At 43.4% G+C, this 22,859-nt stretch overlaps 1 protein-coding gene across 5 annotated transcripts in view; it reads left to right on the top strand.

Annotated features, from left to right (window-relative positions):
- Window positions 1–22,859, top strand: part of LOC124802503 (focal adhesion kinase 1) — a 762,075-nt gene that overhangs the window by 418,516 nt on the left and 320,700 nt on the right. Inside the window, exon 1 of one of the 5 annotated variants that reach the window (XM_047263325.1) lies at window positions 16,554–16,570. The exons of the other annotated variants lie outside the window; for them this stretch is intronic. The gene's annotated coding sequence lies outside the window, so the exon portion shown is untranslated. Of the gene's footprint in view, window positions 1–16,553; window positions 16,571–22,859 lie in introns of those variants that run through there. 5 annotated transcript variants of the gene reach the window in all.

The following is a 22,859-nucleotide window of genomic DNA, read 5'->3' as shown; positions in this document are numbered from 1 at the left end:
GTAAATTTTCGCCCGTAACCAATAATGTAATGATGCCCCAGCATTCATATTCATCAGACATTGCTCCGTGTGTTTTTTTTTATTTCCCCCAAATTAAGAAAACGTTTAAGAGCCGTCTTTTAAGAGCATAGATGTGATTAAAGACGCATCGTCAAGAGAGCCAAAATTTATCCCGAGGATTGATTCCAGTAGTGTTTTGTAGATTGAATAAAGCGCTGTCGTAAGTGTATAACATCTAGTGGTGTATATTTTGAAGATGATAACATTGACATGAATGAATAAATAAAATTCTTTCCCAAAAATTAATTCTCCTGTTATATTTTGAACAGATCTTTTATCGGTATCGTCGATGTCGCTACTGTAGTCTTCTAACCGATACTTTTTTTTACCTGTTACTTTACCTTAGTGGTTCGTGTTGTAAACTTCAGTGCATACATAATTCACGATGGAAGAAAATTTACAGGTGGGATGCGCAGTAGAATAGCTGAGCGGAAGATATTACGTCGCACGCGGAACTTCCTACTGGCCTCCTGGTGGTTTGTGCTGGTTGTGTTATTTCGAAACTTTACAGCGACGCGGAAATCCTCGCTCGTCAGCTTCTGTAACTGCTAATGAAATCACGTCCCGCTATCTTTCTGTGGTGCGCGCAGAATAACTGGACGTGTTACGTCACTGAAGGTTGCGTTGGGGCCGCCCACACTATAATAAGCCTCCTAATCACTCAGTCACAGCAGGGAGCCGGGAAGCGAAATTTACTAGCTGTAGCCACTCCTTACCAAGGAAACACTACTTTGTTCCGCTACTTACCTATTGGTAAAACCGAAAAGGGGATAGTGAGATGCATTTTACTTCGATCTGCCGCTTTAAATGGAAAGGACTAAAGGACACGTTTCGGTGGGGGGGGGGGGGAAAGCCTTATGATTTTTTTCTTACTCATTAATACCTTCCACAACTCTCCCTGACTCAGCACTTGGTTCTGGTTTTATCCGTTGTACTAACACGTATTTTAGCCTTTGTTGACAGGTATTCTGTACTTCCGCTATTGACGAATACCTCATTTCTAACGAGCACAAGAGTAACTATGTCGCGTGTCAGAAGCATACAATCCAGAACACACAAATGCTCAGCTAAGAACAAAAGGAAAATTAAGACAAGTGATGGAATAATTGGAAACCGAAATTTGGCAGCTTGAAGAGTAGTGACGCATCTTGGCGACGCCAAAATGGAGCTGGTCCATTTCTCTGTATGGATAACATTGTAAGAGGTCCATGACTAAGGAATATATTGCTAGCGCACTCGAGCAGATGTAATTTCGATGGATTGCTCACGCGCTGCCTGCGATATGTAAGCTGTAAGAGAATCTCAGACCAGAGAGCAGTGTTGTATGCAGTTGTAGTAGTAGTAGTTAGCAGTCGTGTGCGTGGAGTTGGCTGGGCCGTTCGTGCGGAGCGCTGGCGGTGCCTGAGCGTTGTAGTATAAGGTAAAAGCAGCCTCGCGCATATGTACTATTGTAATATCACGTCCCATGTAATGTTTTTAAAAAAATCTCTTAGTAATAATCTTTCTTATAAAAATTAACTTTTGATAATCATTCATCTCAAGTTAAAGAATTTACTAATTTCTCCAATCCATGGTCATCCCGATTATTGTAAAGAAAAATCAGTTGTTTCCTTTTATACATGACAAATCTATCTGCCAGCATTACACTGAGCTGTGCCAGAAAAACTTCATATAGGAGCATATATATAATCTCTGGCGTTATCCGGCGACTTCATTGAGGTAAGAATTTTCAATTTATTCAGTATGATCTTTCAGGGCCATGACGCAGCACTGGTGACGTCCAAAATTTACCAGTTTAAATTCACAGTCAATTATTGAAAGGTTATAAGTGAGCCACAATTTTATCGAGAAATTAGTCACTTTATTATTGGTAGGTTACACTAAATGTCAATGTTATACATATTTTTACTGTTGGGTAGTTTTTTTTATTTTTTTTTTTTTATTTGGCCTTTGAGTGTATACTCAATTTAGCCATCGGCAACACAAAGTGACAATGTACACATAATTGAATACACAAATACAGAAATGCGTATTTACATGAATAAAAAGCTTAACTGTTACAGGTTTGTACATAATGTTTTAAAAATTGAATTGAATTGAATTGGAAAATAATTAAAAGTGCTTTGGCTTACAATCCACACCAATTCTGAAATATCTTCATCAGCAAGACATATTTATAATTTACGTACACCATTAAAACCTACAGATTGTGACCAGTACTCTTGATGAAGTTAACTATCACTTTATATAGATGAACGTCTTTAGTACACAAAAGAGAAGAAGCTGATTGGGGAAGATGGTAGCCCATACTCAGCAAAGTCTTCAGAAAGACCAACCGTACGCTAAATGAGAACGATATAAATAATTATATTTTTTCTGTTGGGAGGTTTCGGAATTTATCTGTTGGTAGGTTACGCTAAATGTGAATGGTTATATTATTACATTTTTTTCTGTTGGGAGGTTACACTGAATGTGAATTATAAATAATTATATTTTTTCTGTTGGGAGGTTTCGGAACTTTTCTGTTGGGAGGTTACAACATATATGTGCGTATTTTGGGACGTCGCAATCTAACAGCTGCTATGATCGATGTACCAGACGGCTGCTGTCACAGGGGCTAGGTCTACGCTAAAAAGAGTAAAGTGCCCTTCCTCTGCCTGTTCCGAATAGCCAAGTCCACCAGCCGCCTCAGTGTTGTACTGTGGTAAATGGACCAGTGTCGACGCCCGATGACAAAGCGGCTACATGCTTGTAAGAGCTGCCTTGGCGCCGAGACAGTACTCGTGTAGAACTTCCATGGCAAACGGGACTATGCTGACGGCAGTGAGCATGTTTGGTGACATCCAAACACACGGTGAGCTTAAGGTGCCAACTGCTATCGTATTTTCTTCACTAGCTGCCGCATCTAGCCGCGTATGAGGGAGAGCAATTCCAGTTGGACAATAAGACTCCTCAAGAGGGATGCGTCGTAGCCACGGAGGTTCCACTTCGTTGTGGTGCAAAGCGAGTGTAGCATAAGTCCCCTTATTGCTGGCTGAACTGTTTTTCCAGTTCATCTCATTTGTAACAGTATTTCGCCGTAAATGTGATGCAAAATGTGGCCTTTATAGTATAAACAGTCCTTCCCGAGACGATACAGAGGGGTCAGTGGTACGAAAACGACGGAGTGCAAACCTACGAAGCCAAATGTTTTTCGTTGAACAACTCTTCCACTGGAACAGGAATTCTGACGAGTAACCGTTTGTTTTGTGCGTAGTTGGTAACATTCTATAGTAGCAAATACAGAGGCCTTCCCTGTCAGCCGCCCCAAGTGCGAGATTTCACTGCTGCTTACTTGGGACCTCGCGTCGTGTTGAACCAATGGTTTCTGCAGCAACCCACGCTCTAGCTCACTTTCCTGTGTGCGTGAGCCTTTCCCTTGAGGACTGCTTCACGGAGACAACACCCTCGATAGTTGCAGTAGCTACTTGTGGATGGTGACAGTCTACATACTACAGTTGTGAGGGCTTTTTGACACGGAGGTGCAGTCAAGTCGTGGGCGGATGTACTTGTCTAATAGGACCCCACTTGCGTACAAGTACCAATGAACACTGTGTTTCGAGAGCCTGCCTCCCTGTTGGAATATATTGCATTTGGTCTCCGTGGGCATGCATGTGGCTGTAGGCGGGCAAAGCCGCAGTTTGTTTTGGACATGGGGCATATGACGACTAGCCATTTCGAAGCGTCACCAAGGAGCTGCCAATTGCGTCGGCTATCGTAATCTGGGAATCAGGAAGTATCACATGTCTTATATTTTTATCAGATCTACCAGATAGATCGGTAGTCATAATCTTGAGTATCACGACAACCCGTGCTTCTGAAGATTGTGGCGGCTGAGCATCTGATAGCTCCGTGCATTCTCTTGCAAATAGCCTCCAAATCGGTAACTGGCCTCTTCCTGATGTAGCAATGATTTTAAACTCAGAAAAGCGCTGTCAAACACAGTGGAACTTATAGAGTGTCCAAAGAGAAACGCAAAAGGTCACTGTTGTGCTTAAAATCTTTATGTTAAGAGACACTATGAACGTATTGGGACTTGTGAAATCCATTTTCGTATGTTCAGATAAATTACGGGAAAGTAGCCGGGTGAAGTCGTCGACAACCGCTGATACTTGGACAGATCACCCTGTCATTTTCAAGGCATAATTGCAGTACTAAAGCGCTGTGCAATAATGTTTAAAACCTCGGTTTGCAGAGCAGTTCTGGAAAGGTAACACGGAGAAATGCACAAGAGCCCGCCCCCCCTCCCCCCCCCTCCCCCCCCCCCCCCACACACACACTGTAATCACAAGCGCCACCACACCAATCAAAGACGACCGACACCAGAATTTACCGATAGTGAAAATTGCTAAACAGCGGGCGAGGTAGCATTAATTCTGTCCCTCTCTTTTTGACGAGAGAGAGAGAGAGAGAGAGAGAGAGAGAGAGAGAGAGAGAGAGAGAGAGAGCAGAATTTAAGCAAAAACGTCCATCTGTATTTGCAAGGTTATCTGCTAATTTAATTTCAACTACTTCCTTATCCATGACGTTAACCGGGTGCCTTCCCGTTAGTCATTTGAACATTTTATACGCCGGGAGAAACTCAGGTTTCACGCTTTTAGACGGTTAACGCGTCAACATGTTGAGGTCTGATTTTGTCTTCTAGTTTTGCTGTATTCTTATTTCTGAGCATTGTATAAGTGAAAGCTGCCTGAGAACAGTCATGATGGTGGCTTAAATGAAAACCTAAATCAAATTTATGGCTGCCATGTGGTTTAAAGTATCATAATTGCTGCAGTAACTGTTCTTGGTATTCTGTTGATCTGATGGAATTACAATTTCCGTGAGACATATGAGTCTCAGCTTTATCTTCGATGATGAGAGAAGCTGAAGAAATGAATTAAAATTTGTACCACAACCAGAACTTGAACCCGGTTCTCCTGCTTACTAGAGTTACGGTTAGCACATCTGCCTAGTAAGGATGAGAACCGGGTTCAAGTTCTGGTCGTGGTACAAATTTTAATTCATTTCTTCAGCTTCTCTCACTATCGAAGATGCTCTTGGTGTGTTACAAGTTAACTATAAGTGCGTCATATATTATTTAGTGCACACGAAGAATTCAAGTTTCATTGGATAGCCGTCAGAATAGAAAGATTCTTGCTTCAATCTTTGATCAATCACATAGATTGAATTTCAATTTAGGCCAAGCTTTGTGTATGTGGGTATGTGGAGGAAGAAAATCTTAAGATAGTTTCATCATATGGAATCCACATTAATCCTAGATTATTAAATCTTTGTAAAAATTACAGTTGCAGTAGGATATAAAACAGAACATTTTGTACTTAATTTGGTATGTAACATACCATTAGAAATATAATAATTGTAAGCAAAAATGCGTAATCGATGAATTATGGTAGTATTTCCTCATTATGAGAGCATCGAAAGGCGATCTGCTTTACTTGTTAAAAACTATTAAAAAGCGAAGATCGCAAAACAGTGTAAGCTGTCATCTTCAGGTCTTAAACATTTTTATAGTACAACATCTTCGTTTTACGCTTGTGCATGAGGTTCAGCGTAAAGCGAACAAAAAAAAAAGTTTAAGACCTGAAGATGACAGCTTAGACCGTTGAAAGCTGCTGTCTTGAATAAAAAATATTTTGTGCGATATTGGCTTTTGAATGGTTTTTAACAGTATTAATTATGACTCCCCCCCATGAACCATGGACCTTTCCGTTGGTGGGGAGGCTTGCGTGCCTCAGCGATACAGATAGCCGTAACGTAGGTGCAACCACAACGGAGGGGTATCTGTTGAGAGGCCAGACAAACGCGTGGTTCCTGAAGAGGGGCAGCAGCTTTTCAGTAGTTGCAGGGGCAACAGTCTGGATGATTGACTGATCTGGCCTTGTAACACTAACCAAAACGGCCTTGCTGTGCTGGTACTGCTAACGGTTGAAAGCAAGGGGAAGCTACAGCCGTAATTTTTCCCGAGGGCATGCAGCTCTACTGCATGGTTAAATGATGATGGCGTCCTCTTGGGTAAAATATTCCGGAGGTAAAATAGTCCCCCATTCGGATCTCCGGGCGGGGACTACTGAGGAGGACGTCGTTATCAGGAGAAAGAAAACTGGCGTTCTACGGATCGGAGCGTGGAATGTCAGATCCCTTAATCGGGCAGGTAGGTTAGAAAATTTAAAAAGGGAAATGGATAGGTTGAAGTTAGATATAGTGGGAATTAGTGAAGTTCGGTGGCAGGAGGAACAAGACTTCTGGTCAGGTGACTACAGGGTTATAAATACAAAGTCAAATAGGGGTAATTCAGGAGTAGGTTTAATAATGAATAAAAAATAGGAATGTGGGTAAGCTACTACAAACAGCATAGTGAACGCATTATTGTAGCCAAGATAGACACGAAGCCCACGCCTACTGCAGTAGTACAAGTTTATATGCCAACTAGCTCTGCAGATGACGAAATTCAAGAAATATATGATGAAATAAAAGAAATTATTCAGATAGTGAAGGGAGACGAAAATTTAATAGTCATGGGTGACTGGAATTCGGTAGTAGGAAAAGGGAGAGAAGGAAACGTAGTAGGTGAATATGGATTGGGGGTAAGAAATGAAAGAGGAAGCCGCCTGGTAGAATTTTGCACAGAGCATAACTTAATCATAGCTAACACTTGGTTCATGAATCATAAAAGAAGGTTGTATACATGGAAGAATCCTGGGGATACTAGAAGGTATCAGATAGCTTATAATGGTAAGACAGAGATTTAGGAACCAGGTTTTAAATTGTAAGACATTTCCAAGGGCAGATGTGGACTCTGACCACAATCTATTGGTTATGAACTGTAGATTAAAACTGAAGAAACTGCAAAAAGGTGGGAATTTGAGGAGATGGAACCTGGATAAACTGAAAGAACCAGAGGTTATAGAGCGCTTCAGGGAGAGCATTAGGGAACGATTGACAGGAACGGGGGAAAGAAATACAGTAGAAGAAGAATGGGTAGCTTTTAGGGATGAAGTAGTGAAGGCAGCAGAGGATCAAGTAGATAAAAAGACGAGGGCTAGTAGAAATCCTAGGGTAACAGAAGAAATACTGAATTTAATTGATGAAAGGAGAAAATATAAAAATGCAGTAAATGAAGCAGGAAAAAAGGAATACAAACGTCTCTAAAACGAGATCAACAGGAAGTGCAAAACGGCTAAGCGGGGATGGCTAGAGGACAAATGTATGGATGTAGAGGGTTATCTCACTAGGGGTAAGATAGATACTGCCTACAGGAAAATTAAAGAGACCTTTGGAGAAAAGAGAACCACTTGTATGAATATCAAGAGCTCAGATGGAAACACAGTTCTAAGCAAAGGAGGGAAAGCAGAAGGGTGGATGGAGTATATAGAGAGCCTATACAAGGGCAATGTACTTGAGAACAATATTATGGAAATGGAAGAGGATGTAGATGAAGATGAAATGGGAGATACGATACTGCGTGAAGAGTTTGACAAAGCACTGAAAGACCTGAGTCGAAACAAGGCCCCGGGAGTAGACAACATTCCATTAGAACTACTGACGGCCTTGGGAGAGCCAGTCCTGACAAAACTCTACCATCTGGTGAGCAAGATGTATGAAACAGGCGAAATACCCTCAGACTTCAAGAAGAATATAATAATTCCAATCCCAAAGAAAGCAGGCGTTGACAGATGTGAAAATTACCGAACTATCAGTTTAATAAGTCACGGCTGCAAAATACTAACGCGAATTCTTTACAGACGAATGGAAAAACTAGTAGAAGCCGACCTCGGGAAAGATCAGTTTGGATTCCGTAGAAATATTGGAACACGTGAGGCAATACTGACCCTACGGCTTATCTTAGAAGCTAGATTAAGGAAAGGCAATCCTACGATTCTAGCATTTGTAGACTGAGAGAAAGGTTTTGACAATGTTCACTGGAATACTCTCTTTCAAATTCTGAAGGTGGCAGGGGTAAAATATAGGGAGCGAAAGGGTATTTACAATTTGTATAGAAACCAAATGGCAGTTACAAGAGTCGAGGGACATGAAAGGGAAGCTGTGGTTGGGAAGGGAGTAAGACAGGGTTGTAGTCTCTCCCCGATGTTATTCAATCTGTATATTGAGCAAGCAGTAAAGGAAACAAAAGAAAAATTCTGAGTAGGTATTAAAATCCATGGAGAAGAAATAAAAACTTTGAGGTTCACCGATGACATTGTAATTCTGTCAGAGACAGCAAAGGACTTGGAAGTGCAGTTGAACGCAATGGACAGTGTCTTGAAGGGAGGATATAAGATGAACATGAACAAAAGCAAAACGAGGATAATGGAATGTAGTCGAATTAAGTCGGGTGATGTTGAGGGTATTAGATTAGGAAATGAGGCACTTAAAGTAGTAAAGGAGTTTTGCTGTTTGGGGAGCAAAATAACTGATGATGGTCGAAGTAGAGAGGATATAAAATGTAGACTGGCAATGGCAAGGAAAGCGTTTCTGAAGAAGAGAAATTTGTTAACATCGAGTATTGATTTAAATGTCAGGAAGTCGTTTCTGAAAGTATTTGTATGGAGTGTAGCCATGTATGGAAGTGAAACATGGACGATAAATAGTTTAGACAAGAAGAGAATAGAAGCTTTCGAAATGTGGTGCTACAGAAGAATGCTGAATATTATATGGGTAGATCACATAACTAATGAGGAGGTATTGAATAGAATTGGGGAGAAGAGTAGTTTGTGGCACAACTTGACTAGAAGAAGGGATCGGTTGGTAGGACATGTTCTGAGGCATTAAGGGGTCACATATGTAGCATTGGAGGGCAGCGTGGAGGGTAAAAATTGTAGAGGGAGACCAAGAGATGAATACACTAAGCAGATTCAGAAGGATGTAGATTGCAGTCAGTACTGGGAGATGAAAAAGCTTGCACAGGATAGAGTAGCATGGAGAGCTGCATCAAACCAGTCTCGGGACTGAAGACCACAACAACGACAACAACAATTATGACTTCCTTTGAATAAGTTTGAGCAGTACAATTTACGATGTTTTAGTGACAACGTAACACTTTTCTCCCTTCACTGGTCTAGGGTTGAACCAGGCCTCGACACCATTAACGCTGTAAGGCAGATCATTGGTTGGCGAATGACAACGGCTTACTGCCTGCCTAGTAAAGTGTACCGATTGATGGATTCTTTACTTTTTAGGTGGATTACTTTATGCTGTTATGAGCAGAACGTGTCATTTTGTGTCTTGTGTATTGTTCTGGGAGCATTCCGTAGGCTGCTTGACATTCCGAACCTGTTGACACTTCAACCCGGCAACAGATCAGAACTTGGCGGCCATTCAAGTGGGCTCATTGATCATTATCAACACACACACACACACACACACACACACACACACACACACAGAGAGAGAGAGAGAGAGAGAGAGAGAGAGAGAGAGAGAGATATATATATTTTGTTTTCGCGAAGCGGGCATTGGGTAGCTCTGCAGCCGTCACCGACACCAGCGTGTCAGGTGTTGTGTTGTGCTGTCCATTGTGGGAGATAAGATAGCGCGCAGGCCGAGGTATGTGTCGAGAGAGAATGTGTATGTGGGTCGCCGGCTCCAAGGACGAGGCCGGGCGGTCTCTCTGTGTGGTGTTGTGTAGGCTACTGCTGCTGCAACGAGGCCCCGTAAACACTGCACTGCGCCGGCACTCGAGACGCAAGTTAGACGCACACGAGCTTCTGAAATCTCTCTGGCATATGCCTCCACTGGTATTCTGTTTATATCGGCGCTTCAGGCAGTTACCTAAACTCGTGAAAGCATAGTCCGTCTTCACTTCTCATCTACAGTACCGCCGCTTATCAAAGTTGCGTTACTAGATTGTGCCGTTTTCCCCCATAACCCTTTGTTTCTGTCTATTTGCACTTTAGCTTCTTTGCACTAAGCTCTTCATACGAAACTCTGGAAAAGCAAAACCTGTTTGCCAAGTCAGAGTGTACATCTTCTGAAGTTTCATTCTTTTCCCTAAAACTGTTCCCTCAGTGGAACCGATCTGTTACCAGTAAAGAATTTACCGAATTTTCTCTCTCTCTCTCTCTCTCTCTCTCTCTCTCTCTTTCTCTCTCTGTGTGTGTGTGTGTGTGTGTGTGTGTGTGTGTGTGTGTGTGTGTGTGACAGAGAGAGAGAGAGAGAGAATGAATGACGGAAGAATTCGTGAAGCGTCGCTAGTGCTACTTACAACTCCTTCTCGGAAAAGAAAGCTAAGTATCGACAATGAGGGCACACATTTGTTGCAGAACATACTTTCCCTTGATTATTCCTCTCCATTCCGACACTTACTTTAGCTGCACATTGCAACCCCATTTAAAATCAAACGTTTTCAGATGTGTGCACTGTACTTATTATTCGTAAATCACTTCATTACTTCTGAGCAGGCAGAAATTGGACGACTCCAGGCTGTTAATGCTGTGTGTCTAATCACTCTAATAATAAAAATAATAATAATAGTAATAATAATAATAATAATAATAAAAACTGTGATTCTTCAATTTCTCCAGGCGTATTTTACGACGAAATATATCTCGGGTGAACAGCGTGGTACGAGTGTGCGTAGGACACAATAATTCGGCAATCGACCACGTTGCCATCATCAGGTGCGCTGATGTACAGCGCACCTGATGATGGCAACGTGATCGATTGCCGAAATATTGTGTCCTATGCACACTTATACCAGACTGTTCAACCGAGATTTATTTCGTCATAATAAAAACTGTGTGCCCGCATCTCGTGGTCGTGCGGTAGCGTTCTCGCTTCCCACGCCCGGGTTCGATTCCCGGCGGGGTCAGGGATTTTCTCTGCCTCGTGATGGCTGGGTGTTGCGTGCTGTCCTTAGGTTAGTTAGGTTTAAGTAGTTCTAAGTTCTAGGGGACTTATGACCACAGCAGTTGAGTCCCATAGTGCTCAGAACCATTTGAACCATTTTTGAATAAAAACTGTGTACAGCACTATAGTAACCCTTACGTAGTGACTGCTGTGTCGTGCTGTCATTCTGTGTCGTGTTCCCAGTTAATTCATTTTTCTCTTTCGAAGCGAGTAATGAAGCAATTTCTAGACTTCTGCAGGTATTGCTTTTCTTGAGACATTTAGCATTTCTTCCCATTTGTCCCACTTTTATCATCAGCATTGTATGGGAAAAGCACAACATACAGTATGTGTGTAGTGGGTGGACAGTGTGAGGAACCTGTAAGCTCCACCGCATTAATGCTAGTAACTGAGAAAAAGTAATTATTGATAACGTACATAATCTGTATTAGAGTCGTACGAAATTGTGAAAATAGTAATGATCTTTTGAAAATAATTTAGTTTCGTGCCTGAAACAGAATCGAATCGTGTAGCTTTTATCCCTCAGAAAATTTCATTTGAACCACCGTTTTAGGAGGACAGACAGCGCTATAGTATTGTTACACACAGTTTATTTCAGTATACATGGTGGTCGGAAATTCCCGTTACAAACTTCTAGGACTTGTAGAGGGGAGTGAGTACGTAATATTTTCAATAGGAGCACATGTCCGGATACGTACCGTTTTCGTGTTACAGCCGTTTGAAAACATGTTTGCTGGGTAGGTTTGCAACAGGATAGTCATAGTGATCGGTGCTTACGTCAGAACGGCTGATGTCATTTGACATCCTATCGTACCGCACTGACCTGGTTGAGCCTCATTCACGCGTCTGTCAGTGTTGGAGCAACATGCTTGAGTACAAGTTTGCAGAAAACACCGACATGATCTTCCTGAATGGCGAAGCTCACGGCAATGGACGAACTGCTCGTCGCCTTTATCAAAATAGTTCTCCACGACTTCAGACTACATCGCGTCCCCTTTTCGCCACAGTTACGCAGCGGTTTCGAGAAAGAATATCTTCACCAGCAGCAGGCGTGACAGTGGCGCTCCAGCGAGGCCTCACACGCCCGAACTGGAAGAGGCGTTAGTGCATCACGTTGATGACAACCCGTCAACAAGTATACGAGCAGCCTCATGGTCTGTTAATGAGTGGAACTGTAAAACAAGTGATTTACTGGATCACGCCCAGTCAACTACTTGTAAAAATGGTTGCATTAGCAACATGTTTTCAAATGGTTGTACCACGGAAATGGTACGCTTCTGAACATCGGTTCCTATTAAAAATATTGTGTACTCACTCCCCACTACAAGGCCTAGAAGTTTGTAAAGGGAATTTCCGACCACCTTGTATATTCTTCATCTGACGCGACACTTTCTGTGTGTGGCATGAACGTGCCAACCCCTTCCTCTCAGAGTAGCATTTGCACCCTACATCCTCAATTTTGTGCTGGATGTATTCCAGTCTCTGTATTCCTCTACAGTTTTTACCTTCTACAGTCCCCTCTAATACCACGGAAGTTATTACCTAGTGTCTTAACAGGTTTCTGTTACCCTGTCCTTTCGTCTTGTCAGTGCGTTCCATATATTCCTTTTCTCGCAGATTCTGCGGAGAGCCTCCTCATTCTTATCAGTCCACCTAATTTGCAACCTTTTTTTGTAGCACCATGTCTTAAATGCTTCGATTATCTTCTGTTTCGGGTTTCTTACTGTCCATGTTTCATTACCATACAGTGCTGTGCTACAAACGTATACATTGTTAGAAGTTTCTTCCTCAATTTAAGTCCTGTGTTTGATCCTATCAATGTTACCTGGTGTATACTCTTTATGACAGACTCTAAGTGAAACACAGAGTTTCGTACTATCATTTATAGCTCGAGGTTTCTTAGCAACATTTCTATGAGTAATTAGACATATGCTGAGGTAGGGACTCTTCCAGTACTTGGTTTACATGTTTGCTTTCCTTTTGTTGCAGGTACGTATCCCGCCTCAACTGCTGCAACAGTTGCTCCAGTGCTTCTGGAGGGCGCGACCACAGGTTTGCCTTGCTATACAAAAAACTTCCTGCTGTGTCCACAGGACATCTCCACACATGCGACTACTCAGAATCGGTATTGTTAAGTATTCGTGCAGTGGAGAACTTGGAGTCAATTATTTGAAAGCTTGTGGTTGAGGCCGCGCGTGGCAGCAAATCCTGATGTTTGATTCACGACTAATGCCGCCTATTGCTGGCTTGTAACAGTTACGAGCTTTTGTAAACGTGGGCTTTAAAATGCAGCTCAGTAGAACGTATATTTTTCACAGTAGCGAAGATGAACCGGTGCTCATAGCTCTTAACGTATGCATTTCAGATCTCATGTTTGCTAGCCAATTTTTTCGTGTTTTGGTCCATATTATCTCCCCCCCCCCCTCCCAAAAAAAATATAGATAGCAAAGAGCTCGCAGTCAAAGACATTTGTTTCACACTATCCAAGTTGAGGAAGTGTTCATATCTCTTAATGTAGCATTTTAGAGCCCACGTGTGCTAAACATTCTTACTTCGAATGATCGTTCATGTCATGTCCTTGAATATTGATCATTCCTCCTGGGACACGCTGTATTTACTCACACGCCGACAGAGCATAGGATAAGAGAAAAATGTTTGCGTGCAATGTATGGACTAGAAAAATGTCTGCGTGTACTGTATGGACTAGTGTTTAGGATGTCTCTGTTTTCTCCGAGAGAAAGGAACTTTTTCAAATGGGCCCGTACACCAGTACATGTAACAATGGCCAATAGCGAGACCTTTATCTTTCGTCCATAATTAACACTGTAAATCCTTGTATCATGTCGTAAATACTCAAGCTGTATATGTAAAATGCAAAAATGATAAACTGAAGTAGAAGAGCAGATGTCGGTACCACTCGCGTTGGATTGACAGAGACGGTAAATTTAAAGATATGATTTCGTGACGTGTTTCCAAAGCGTATTCTTTCCCAAAACGTTATCTGCTGGCGCCCTTTACAAAGCCAAAAAGACAAACAACTATATAACAACACACCGTATAAACAGCTGATATCGTTAAAATAGACGGCTAAAATGTTTTTACCAAAGTTGCCACCTCTAAAAGCCACTTCAGTTGTTCTGCTCATGTTGCGATTATGTTGTGTTGCGGCGAAACATACATTGTTTCGATATCGTGAAGACCACAATAACAAACACGGTATATTACTGCCCTCAGGCACAGATTTTTTGAACACATGTCTCCAATCTACGTTATACAAGAGCTGAGATGGTTACACTTGTGTAGACTGAAACTGTGCAAGTCCCTTAGGTGCTTCCCATTCCACACCAGTAGCTCTTCCTCTGCACTGCCACGAAGTAGTAACACTGAACAGTAATATCACGTCCTTTCACTGTCCCACTCGCGTCCATGCCACCCCAGCGTACCGTATTAGTGACAAGGTCGAAGACCCAGTCTAAGTGCTTAAGCTGTCGTCGTCCTACCTTCTCTCGGGTCAAGGTTCGCTGATGTTTGAATCCTTCCCATATAGGGTACTTAAGTGTGGGGCGAGTAATGTCTATAATATCTTTGTGTACGGGTAGGTAGAGGTCGTTCGTTATTCCCTTGCACCCTCTTTGTTTCTTTTAGTAGGCTTCATGTGGGCTAAGTCGGTAAGTCAGGAGCGTTACGTGGGTCACAGCACTTCAACCCAAGGATATCACGCTCGCGTCTTCCGCAGCCGGACATCAGCTTGCCACAGCTTATCACTTGTTGACCACCTGTAACAAAAAAAAAATGGTTCAAATGGCTCTGAGCACTATGCGACTTAACTTCTGAGGTCATCAGTCGCCTAGAACTTAGAACTAATTAAACCTAACTAACCTAAGGACATCACACACATCCATGCCCGAGGCAGGATTCGAACCTGCGACCGTAGCGGTCGCTCGGCTCCAGACTGTAGCGCCTAGAACCGCACGGCCACTCCGGCCGGCCACCTGTAACAGACAAGCCATCAAAGCTCCACCACAGCCGACGTTCACTGGTCTCTCATTCGGGAGGACGACGGTTCAATCCCGCGTCCGGCCATCCTGATTTAGGTTTTCCGTGATTTCCCTAAATCACTCCAGGCAAATGCCGGGATGGTTCCTTTGAAAGGGCACGGCCGACTTCCTTCCCCGTCCTTCCCTAGTCCGATGAGACCGATGACCTCGCTGTCTGGTCTCCTCCCCCACAACAACCCAACTAACCAGCCGATGTCTTTGGGAAGCTGCCTCACAGCGCTGTTCTGTTCTAGCAACGTCTCTCTGGTAATATTATTATAGTGTTCTACAGCTTGTTGGTAAATTGTTAAATTTAACAGTCAGCTATGTGTGGAATTTTCACACTTGCGTTGACACAAGGACGAATAACGTTATTTAATCTTACTATTTCTTTAATGTAAGGTTTTAGTTACGTTCACGTTTCAGTTAAAGGCGACCGCTTTCGAACGTGTTTGTTGACTTTCAAGTGAGGTTTCTTGGTGATACATATAGTATTAACTAAAAGAAACTTTTTTTTACCTTGTCTCACTTTATTATTTTGTACTACCTAGGTTTAGCGTTGTTAGCCCACTTCCTACTACACAGCTGACTACGCAGATGTCAAATTCTTAACACAGCAATCCACATCTTTAACTGTAAAAATTAACTCTGTTATTTGTGTTGAGCAATCTAATGGCATTAATTAGGTTAGCATTTACTTCAGCTATGAATAAACATACCATGGAGTGCAGCTATATGCACAGGAATGACTGTTAATGAATGAATGAAGATTCCGCTCCTACTTAAAAGTTACAACGCTATCTAACAGGTACGAATAATTGAACTAACAAGCGAGGTGGCGCAGTGGTTAGCACAATAGACTCGCAGTCGGGAGGACGACGGTTCAAACCCGCTTCCGGCCATCCTGATTTTGGTTTTCCGTGATTTCCCTAAATCGCTTCAGGAAAATACTGGGATGGTTTCTTTGAAAGTGTAGATAATGTTTTGAAAATCCGTGAATAAGTTCTGAAATAGTCACTATTAACTCAAATGCGAACGCAACTAAGACAAAAAGTTAAAGAAATAGTTTAAAAGTTACATGTGTCTGTGGCAGGTAGTTGTTTTAAAATGCCCCTGCCACTGGCAGCGAGCAGTACGTCTGTAGATTTCAGGCGACACTAAACTAGATACTGATACGACTCTGGGCCTCCAAGCTACATAAAGTAGTGCGCGCAGTCACGCAGAAGGCAGCAGGCACAGTGAAGCAGACATGACAATTCACCCCCACCCATCGCAGCAGGAGATACGGCGAGACGTGGCACTGCCTTCCTCCCCCCCTCCCTCCCCCGCCACCATCTCCTTAACAGGAAGCGGGGTTGCATGTTCCTGCGCGTATCGAGACGGAACGTCCATCCAAGCGGTCGTGTCGAAATGGGACGGCGCTTTATAGTACGCTGCCACCGCCAAGCGCGTTGACGCAGCGTATGTTTCTGCTGCTCAGAACTTCTGTCATAGCGGCGCCCTCGCCGACGTTACCAGCTAGGCAGCACGCTGCGCAACAACAGCCGCGCCACACAATGGGCGTACAAGTCTCCACCGCGTTCAAGGTACGTCTTATACTAGCTGCCCCAGGAAGAATGGTCAGTATTCACGCATAAGACAGGAACGATCATTCGAAGCAAAAATTTGTAGTAAACCTGGGATCTAGTATTCTTACCTTAAGGGCCAGGAGCTGTTCATCTTCGATACTGTGTAACAAATCTCTCTTACTGCAAGCTCTTTGCTTTCCGTGTTTTGAGAGATGGTGGAGTAGTGAAGCAACGCAAGTCACTTAATAAAATCAGGTCTTCCGATCCCGACTGTATATAAATTAGCTTCCTTTCAGAGTAGCCTAATGCAATAGCTCCGTACTTAAAAATTATATACAACCGCTCGCACGACGAAAGAACTGTAACCAAAGAATGAAAAGTTGCACATGTCATACCAACATACAAAAAAAGCAGTAGGAGTAATCCAATAAATTACAGGCCCACATCATTAACGTCGATACGCACCAGGATTTTAGAACATTTATTGTGTTCGAACATTATGAACTACCTCGAAAAGAACGGTATATTGGCACATAGTCAACAAAGATTTAGAAAACACCGTTCTTATGAAACATCTGGCTCTTTACTCACACGAAGTGATGAGTGCTATCGACAAAGGTTTTCAAATTGAATCCGAATTTATAGATTTCCAGAAGGCTTTTGACACCGTTTCTCACAAGCCGCCTTTAACGAAATTGCGTCCGTATGGAATGTGGTCGCAGCTGCGACTGGATTCGTGGTTTCCTTTCAGAGTTCACGGTTCGTAGTAACAGACGGAAAGGCATCGAGTAAAAACGGAAGTGATTTATGGCGTTTTACAAGGTAGTGTTATGGACCACCTGCTGTTCCTTATCTGTATAAACGATTTAGGAGACAATCTGAGCAGCCGTCTTAGCTTGTTTGCAGATGTCGTTTATCGTCAAATAAAGTAATCAGAAGATCAGAACCAACGATTTAGGTAAGATAACTGTATGGCGCGAAAATTGACAACCTGCCGTAAATAATAAAAAGTGAGAGATCATCCACATGAGTGGTAAAAGGAATCTGTCAAACTTCCGTTACACGATAAATCAATGAAATCTAAACGTCTAAAATTCAACTAAATGCTTAGGAATAAAAATCATGACAACTTACTTTGGAAAGAACACACAAAAAATATTGTGAGGAAGGCGAGCTAAAAACTGGGTTTTATTAACAAAACAGTAAGAAGATGCAACAGATCTAGTAAAGAGACTGCCTACACTACACTTACCCGTCCTCTTTTGGGGTACTGCTGCACGGTGTGGGCCCCTACGAGATAGTATCAACAGAATACATCGAGAAAGTTCAAAGAAGAACACCACGTTGTGTGTTGTCCAGAAACAGGGGAGAGATTATCACTGACATGATACAGGATTTGGGATGGACATCAGTAAAGCAAAGGCGTTTGTCGTTGCGGCGGAATATTCTCACGAAATTTCAGTCATCAGCTTTCTCCTCCGAATGCGAAAATATTTCCTTGACGCCGATCTCCGTTGGGAGAATCGATCCTCATGATAAAGTAAGGAAAATCAGAGCTCGCACTGAAAGATATAGATGTTGCTTTTTTCTGCACGCTGTTCAAGAGTGGAATAATAGAGAATTATTCTGAAGATGGTGCGATGAACCCTCCGCCATGCACTTAAGTGTGAAGGGTGAAAACTGGGGTTCAAGGAGTCTAATTTTGTTGTTAATTCGTCCGGTTTCAAGGGCAACAAGCAGATAAGGGCATGTTTTGTAGACAAAGACAGCAGATCAACTGCTTTCTATTTTTATTGCAAATTATGAATAAACTTTTAAGTTTTCTCCTTATATTATTTCATAACTTTGTTGTGGCTCTTCTCATTTTTAATCTTTCAAAGCAATTGGAGCGCTGTACTTCATTGATATCGCACTTTGTAAAAACTTCCAGACTAGGGATGGTGCTATTCTGTAATGCAGCTGATGTCCGACCACGACAGTGAGAAACTACCATACAGACCAGATGCGGCACATTGCTTGTACACGCGTACTCTCTAGTAGATCACACCACTTGGTACCATGTACATTACTGTCTCAGCAGTGGTGTGCCAAAACTTATGCCATGTGTTCGTTGGCACTGTTATTAAAACAGCACTGATCACTTTTCCCATTTTCTATAATAACGCAATATTTCAAAACAATGCAAATTTTATGTAAAGACGAAAAATTTTGGCAATTCTGTTATCACAAATTGATATTTAGGGTTTTTTTTACTCCGATATTAGCAAAAAATAAAACCACCTTTTATAACCGAGAGCAAGCAAATGCCGAAAAATACCGATTATTCCAAACTAAGATACCGGTATTGGTTTTGCTTACTCCAGAAGGCACTGTGCAATGCACGTCGGTGGACACTTTGCGTCAAATGATAAGACATTCTGTCTTCTGTCCGATTCGGGGGAAAGAAAAAGAAATTGCCACCATGCTTGCGTAGGAGACGCGGTTTCCGTTATTAACACGTTTTTATTAGGTCCTTTCTTGTCTATCTACCTCATAAAAATTTTGCAACTGATTTTAAACTAATTTCCCGATCAGCGGCCGGTGTGGCCGAGCGGTTCTAGGTGCTTCAGTTTGGAACCGCGCGACCGCTACGGTCGCAGGTTCGAATCCTGCCTCAGGCATGGATGTGTGTGATGTGATTAAATTAGTTAGGTTGAAGTAGTTCTAAGTTCTAGGGGACTGATGACCTCAGATGCTAAGTCCCATAGTGCTCAGAGCCATTTGAACCATTTTGCCTTCCGGATCAGCTAGAGGCTTGAAATTGTAGACATATCTCAGAACTGGAGGACAGTGCAATACTAACTCGTGCGAAAATACAAGCGGCCATGACATCTGGAGTTGGAACGGAAGGAATTTATAAACCTTCTTGTGATACTTTGATTTACTTTCCTTCTTGAATGCCGAAGGTCACGGCGTAGAGGATTCTGAAAAGGAGTTAAGTAGGAAAAATCACTTTTTATTTCCATGGTCAACTATTATTTACCGCGCCCCTCATACAGAACTAGGCAACTCAAGATCCTTGTAACTCCTTCCACTCGCTAGGTTGCTGCGAGTGTCTCGTGGGCGCTGATACCCACCCTCATGCCACTGTCTTCTTTTCCCGTTTTTTGGGTTACAAGCTTAACAGTTGGCAGTACGTTTCTGTGTTCATACGTAAATAATTGCGCCAATCGTCAGGTTCCTACTGTAGCTGTCGGAAAAATTAACATGGGAGAATGTCCCTGTCTTCAATAACGAGTACCGGGACCGTCGTGAGCGACGTGTGGACTTTTGTTTTCTTGTTCAGTTTAAGAGCACATACCGCAGATGTCGTCAGTAGCAGTTCCTCCTCCACGACTGTTTTGGAGCGACCGAGCGAAAGTTTGAATAGTGTAGCTTTGCATCATGATACAAGACTGATGACAAAGCGTTAATGGAGACCAGACGCCGACCGGTGTGGCCGAGCGGTTCTGGGCTCTTCAATCCGGAACCGCGCTGCTGCTTCGGTCGCAGGTTCGAATCCTGCCTCGGGCATGTCCTTAAGTTAGGTTTAAGTAGTTCTAAGTCTAGGTGACTGATGACCTCAGATGTTAAGTCCCATAGTGCTTAGAGCCATTTGAACCATTTTTGTAGACCAGGCATAATAAACTGAGAAAGGGGAGAGAGAGAGAGAGAGAGAGAGAGAGAGAGAGAGAGAGAGAGAGAGAGAGAGAGGAATCAATTATTGAGTGTCGGTGCCGCGAGTTTACTGTGTCACAAGAAGCGGCCGTGCCACGCACGGTGCCTAGCCAGCCAGCCAGCCTAGTCTGCTGCCGGCCGCGTTGTCCTCCTCTTCGGCCCGCGAGCCGTGACGGCACGACTGCCGCCGCCTTCCATTTTCTCCCCGTAATTGGCAGCCGCCGGCCGCTGTCCAGTGTCCGCTTCACGGCACAGTGGTGGCCGCGGCTCCCAGTAGCTGTGCAGAGCGGCAAGTAGCTCTCCCTCCCACAACTGCGCGGGTCGGTGAACTACGGGCGAGAAGAGAACAGAAGGCGGGCACGTGCCAGGCGCAGTTGGTTCCGCCCCACTGCTCGCGCGTCGCCGCAGGAATGCGTTTCCTGAAAAGTGCGGCGTGTCGGCGAAAGTTCCACGCAAGTGGTGGGCAGCCGTCCAAAAGCTTTGCTGTGACGTCAGCCAAAGATTTTGCGTTTAGCTCGTGGCCTGATGCGTATCTTTTGTGTCTCGCATTTCACCCTCACCCCGCCAGCTGGGTAGGTACAGTGCATCGTACGTTGATTAATAAAGAAAACGCTTACGCTGGACAGTCACCTGCCTCCATCTCCAGTGCCTCTTACGATGTTTCCCGCCTTAGGACATAAAGGCGAGCCAGAAAGATACGCTTCAGAATGCATCCAGATAGCCAGAAAGCCTATGTCACCGGCACTGACGTGACAGCTTGCAAAGGTACCAGCTGTCCACCACCCGGTTTGTTGGATTGAGCGCTGCGGTGCCTCTGCAAACACGGACCTATCAGAGGCGATACTAGGGACGTTCAGTGAAAAATGGTTCAAATGGCTCTGAGCACTATGGGACTTAACTTCGGAGGTCATCAGTCCCCTAGAACTTAGAACTACTTAAACCTAACTAACCTAAGGACATCACACACATCCGTGCCCGAGGCAGGATTCGAACCTGCGGCCGTAGCGGTCGCGCGGCTCCAGACTGAAGCGCCTAGAACTGCTCGGCCACATCGGTCGGCGGACGTTCAGTGAGTCTGGACATCAACAAAATATCGATGTTAGGAGATGAAACATTAATATTTCGATGTAGATGTTGGGTGTCTATGAAATATGGTAACAGTTATTAAAGGAAATATGTTTATGTATAAAATGTCGATGTTTTGGGGTCGATATTAAAGACCACGAGCGAACCCATCAGTGCTTCGCAGTTGCTAAATATGTATATGGTTTGAATAGGTGTCATGATATCCTTCTCGCCCCCTTTCTCTGTCTATCCTCTCCTCCACCTTATATCTCCTGCTCCCTCTATCTCTCCACCTCCTCGTCCTCCCCCTCCTCTCTCTGTCCATCTGCTACTTCCCTTTCTCTATGTTCATTTCCTCCCCCCCCTCTCTTTGTAAATCTCCTCCCCCCCCCCCCCCCCCCCGCCTCTTTCTCTCTGACCTTCAGCCTTACCTATTCTTATTTCCAGCCTTGAAATGAACAGCTATATCGGTTGGTATCATTGGTATACGGCGTAAGACAACCTTTCCTGCTGCTGTATCTCTGAGGATAGTAGCTTCACGGACAGTATTTCGCATAGTTTTAGTCTGCGAACGGGTAGGATTACAAACTTTAAGACGATTTAGCTTCCATAGTAGTACTCTAATCATAAGGCCATAAGCCTTAAATACAGCGTCTTTTCTGTTAAAACAAACTGCGCGGAAGAAAGCAGAATCTACATCTACATCTATACTCCGCAAGCCACCTGACGGTGAGTGGCGGAGGGCACCTTGAGTACCTCTATCGGTTCTCTCTTCTATTCCAGTCTCGTATTGTTCGTGGAAAGAAGGATTGTCGGTATGCCACTGTGTGGACTCTAATCTCTCTGATTTTATCCTCATGGTCTCTTCGCGAGATATACGTAGGAGGGAGCAATATACTGCTTGACTCCTCGGTGAAGGTATGTTCTCGAAACTTCAACAAAAGTCAGTACCGAGCTACTGAGCGTCTCTCCTGCAGAGTCTTCCACTGGAGTTTATCTATCATCTCCGTAACGATTTCGCGATTACTAAATGATCCTGTAACAAAGCGCGCTGCTCTCCGTTGGATCTTCTCTATCTCTTCTATCAACACTATCTGGTACGGATCCCACACCGGTGAGCAGTATTCAAGCAGTGGGTGAACAAGTATACTGTAATCTACTTCCTTTGTTTTCAGACTGCATTTCCTTAGGATTCTTCCACTGAATCTCAGTCTGGCATCTGCTTTACCGACTATCAACTTTATATGATCATTCCATTTTAAATCACTCCTAATGCGTACTCCCAGATAATTTATGGAATTAACTGCTTCCAGTTGCTGACCTGCTATATTGCAGCTAAATGATAATGGATCTTTCTTTCTATGTATTCGCAGCACATTACACTTGTCTACATTGAGATTCAACTGCCATTCCCTGCACCATGTGTCAATTTCGCTGCAGATCCTCCTGCATTTCAGTACAATTTTCCATTGTTACAACCTCTCGATATATTACAGCATCACCCGCAAAAAGCCTCAGTGGACTTCCTATGTTATCCACAAGGTCA

Source organism: Schistocerca piceifrons, chromosome 6 (assembly GCF_021461385.2).
Source record: "Schistocerca piceifrons isolate TAMUIC-IGC-003096 chromosome 6, iqSchPice1.1, whole genome shotgun sequence".
NCBI classification, from domain to species: domain Eukaryota; kingdom Metazoa; phylum Arthropoda; class Insecta; order Orthoptera; family Acrididae; genus Schistocerca; species Schistocerca piceifrons.
Note: the sequence above shows the minus strand (reverse complement) of the source record. Positions and strands in the feature narration are given on the sequence as shown.